This window comes from Triticum dicoccoides, chromosome 6B, assembly GCF_002162155.2.
Source record: "Triticum dicoccoides isolate Atlit2015 ecotype Zavitan chromosome 6B, WEW_v2.0, whole genome shotgun sequence".
NCBI lineage: Eukaryota > Viridiplantae > Streptophyta > Magnoliopsida > Poales > Poaceae > Triticum > Triticum dicoccoides.
The window spans coordinates 164,405,357-164,409,262 of record NC_041391.1 but is presented as its reverse complement, the minus strand read 5'-3'; positions in this window follow the sequence as shown (position 1 = coordinate 164,409,262).

Genomic DNA, 3,906 nt, shown 5'->3' with positions numbered 1-3,906 from the left:
CATACGTGTTCGTCTCATGCATCCGAGCCTTTTCCCCGTTGTCCGTTTTGCAATCCGGCGCTCCTATGCCCTCCGGCGTTCCCCTTTCGTCTCTCGTTGTGTGTGGGTGTTAAACTTTCTTGGAACGGCCCGAGGTTTGCCAAGCGGCCTTGGTATACCACCGGTAGACCGCCTGTCAAGTTTCGTGCCATTTGGAGTTCGTTTGGTACTCCAACGGTTAACCGGGTAACCGTAAAGCCCTCTTTGTCTTGCAGCCCAACACCCCTTCCAAACTGGCCCAAAACCCACCTAACTCCCCTCCATGCTCTTGGTCGTTCGATCACGATCGCGTGGCCGAAAACCACTCCTCATTTGGACTCTCCTAGCTCCCTCTACCTATAAATTAGCCTTCCCCTCCGAAATTTCGGGCGAAATCCTAATTTTCCCCTTCCTCCCGCAGCCGGACGCGTCCATCCACGCCGGACACGTCCGCGCCGGCCGCCCCGACCAATCGCCTGCCGCCACATCAGCTCCCCGCCTCCTCTCTCTCCTCCCCACCACCGCGGCCCGCGAGGCCCACGGCCGGCCCGCCCGCGCCCGCGCTGGCCTCGAGCCGTGCCCCGCGCGCCGCCGCCCGTGCTCCCCGCCTACCGGAGCTCCCCGCCGCCGGCCAACTCCGTCGCCCTCGCCGTGCCCCGCCGCCTCCCGCGTCGGCGCGTGCGCGCCGCCGCCCGCCGCGGCCCGCGCCGCCCCCGGCGCTCGCCGGCTCCTCCGCGGCCCCCTCGGCCGACGCCCTCGCCTCCGGCCGCCGCGGCCATGGCGCCGGTCCGGCCCGCCTCCGCCCCGACCTGCGCCTCCCCGCGCCTCCCGAGGTCGCTGGCCTCCCTCGCTGCCCGGCCTCCTCCCCCTCCGCGCCGGATCTGGCCTCCCCTGCCCTCCGGCGCATCTCCGGCGAGCTCGCGCCACTGCCTCGGGATCCATGCCGTCCGGATCCAGATCTGAGGTTGACCCCGTTTTTCCTCTTAAGTCCCAGATTTTCGTAATTTTTATGCCATGTTCATGCCATCATAACTCTGCATCCGTAGCTCCGTTTCGTGCGTGTAATATGTCAAATTGTTCGCCTCGACGAGTACATCATTTCGTTCCATTGCATCATATTCATTTGAGGTCATCTTGATGCCTGAATCATCGTTGTAAGAGTGCTTCAGAATGTTTTCTGCTGTCTGTTATCAGCACGAACTCTTTTGTCATTTTTGCCATGATTGATGTGTGCATCCTATGAGATTGATCCCTAAATGTGTTTTGAACTATGCCATGTCTTATTTACAGAGGTGCTTACCATGTATTTTTGTGATCAATGTGGTGACTAGCACAAGCATGCAAACTAGGCATCGTGATGTTGCTGATTTTAGTCCCTGTTCTGCTGTTATTTTGATGCCATGTAAACTTGATGCTACAGAGAGATCCATGCATATTTAGAGATATTTCAGTAAGGGTGTTTTGAACATGTGATGTTTGTCTATCCATTCATGCCCTTTGTTGCAATTATTGAGTAGTCTAGCATGTCATTTTCGTGCTCTACTTTTGCTTCAAAATATTTCCTGGCAGATTGTTTACTTTTTATTCAATTTGGCCAAGCTCGCTATAGTTGATCCGTGCATGCTATGGACTTGTTCTTGACTTGGTTTGTTACCCAAACATGTCTTCTTGATGATGCTATGCTTATCTTGTCATGAAATGACTTGTGGTGAGTGTATCGATCTTGTTAAGTAGGGTTCATGATGTTGCTGTTTTGCTAGGCTGAATCTGTTATTTCGTGATGCTATATAAACCTGTTGCTACTAATCATTCTATGCATAATCTGGAGATGTTCTATAAACATGTTTTGATCTACATGTCATATTCTATCCATCCATACCCCTGGTTGCAATTATAGGTTGCTGTAGCTTGTTCATATCTTGCTCCAAAGTTGCTTGAAAATGTTGCTGTCAGCCTGTTTACATTAAGTTCACTTGTTACCATGGTTGTTCCTAGTGTTCCATGCATCCTATGAACTTACTATTGCCATGCTTAGCTTCACAAATATGTCTTCTTACTGTTGGGTCCTTGCCATGCCATGTATTGCTCTGTAGTGAGTTGTACAAGCTCATTAACATGCCTTCATAATTATGTTCCTGCCATGTTTGAATCTGTTTAATAACTTGCTATGTTTACGTGGGTGCCATCATATTTTCTGATCCTTTTTGGCTTATGGTCACTAAGGGACTTTTGATCTATGCATTTAGTAGATTCATGCCATGCCTTTGTTTGCCATGATAAGTTTCTGTAACATGTTGTTTGATAGCTCTAAACATTGCATCGTGATGTTATTTTCTGCAAAGTCTGAAATTGTTATAACTAGCAATCTTACCATGTGTGTTTGAGCATGTTCTAGTGATTTATAGAGATAGCTCAATGTTCATGTTTTGTTGTGCTTTACCTGTACATCATGCCCAGGTCTTTTGTTATTATGTTGTGGTGCTGTAGCTTATTGTTCTGATGCTTGCAATATGCCTAGTTGCTGTTTTGGACAGCTTGTCCTTTAAACTTGTTTCATGTGTGTGTTGAACCGTTGCTCCGTTTTGAGTGTGCTCTATATGAAACTTGCTTAGATTTGCATGTAGTTTCATATTATCATGTTGCATCCTTGTTTTGGTGTGTTTGCTTCATGTTTGTATGCATTTTGCATCAATGCCATGTTTGACTTGTGTTGCTCATATCTTCTAGGCCGTAGCTCCAAATCTAATGAACTTTATATGTAACTTGACTAGAATCCCGTGTAGATCATCTTGGTGCATCTTAACCTGCTGTTTAACAACTTGAACATAAGGTTTATTCAGATCTGGACCAATTTCGAAATTTGCATATGAGGACTTACCGGATTAGTTATATGTTGTTCCCGGCCTCATTTAAACTTGCCTTCATGTGTTGCTCTTGTTTGCACCATCTCTTGCCATGAGTAGCTTCATGTAGTCTTGTCATGCATCATGCTCGTGTGTGCATCATGCCTTGTTCATGTGTGGTGTGTTTACCTATGTTGTGTGCTTCTTCTTGTTAGTTCCTGTTTCGTTGCGATCGTGAGGATTCGTTCGTCTACGGTTGGTTCGGCTTCATCCGTTCGTCTTCTTCATGGACTCGTTCTTCTTCCTTGCAGGATTTCAGGCAAGATGACCGCTACCCTGGATCTCAATACTATCATTGCTATGCTAGATGCTTCGTTCTATCGCTATGCTGCGCTACCTATCACCTGTTTTTCAAGCCATCCCAAATTGCCATGAACCTCTAACCTTTGACACCTTTCCTATGCAAACCGTTGTTTGGCTATGTTATCGCTTTGCTCAGCCCTCTTATAGTGTTGCTAGTTGCAGGTGAAGTTGAAGATTGCTCCATGGTGAACAGGATTTTGGTTGGGATATCACAATATCTCTTATATTATTAATGCATCTATATACTTGGTAAAGGGTGGAAGACTCGGCCTTTTGCCTAGTGTTTTGTTCCACTCTTGCCGCCCTAGTTTCCGTCATACCGGTGTTATGTTCCCGGATTTTGCGTTCCTTACGCGGGCGGGTGATTTATGGGACCCCCTTGATAGTTCGCTTTGAATAAAACTCCTCCAGCAAGGCCCAACATTGGTTTTACCATTTGCCTCACCACCACCTACCCTTTCCCTTGGGTCGGCTGTAGCGCCCCGAGACCGATGTGCCAGGTGTCATGCAGTTATTCGACGTTGTTGCGTTGTCTTTTTCTTGCATGTTGCATTCATCATTGCATCATGTGCATTGCATCATGTCATCATGCCATCAGGTCTTTTCTTTTCTTACTCAACTAAATAAATTTTATGGATCTTCGATCCATTTAAATCGGGGGAAGGATGACTTCTCTTTATAA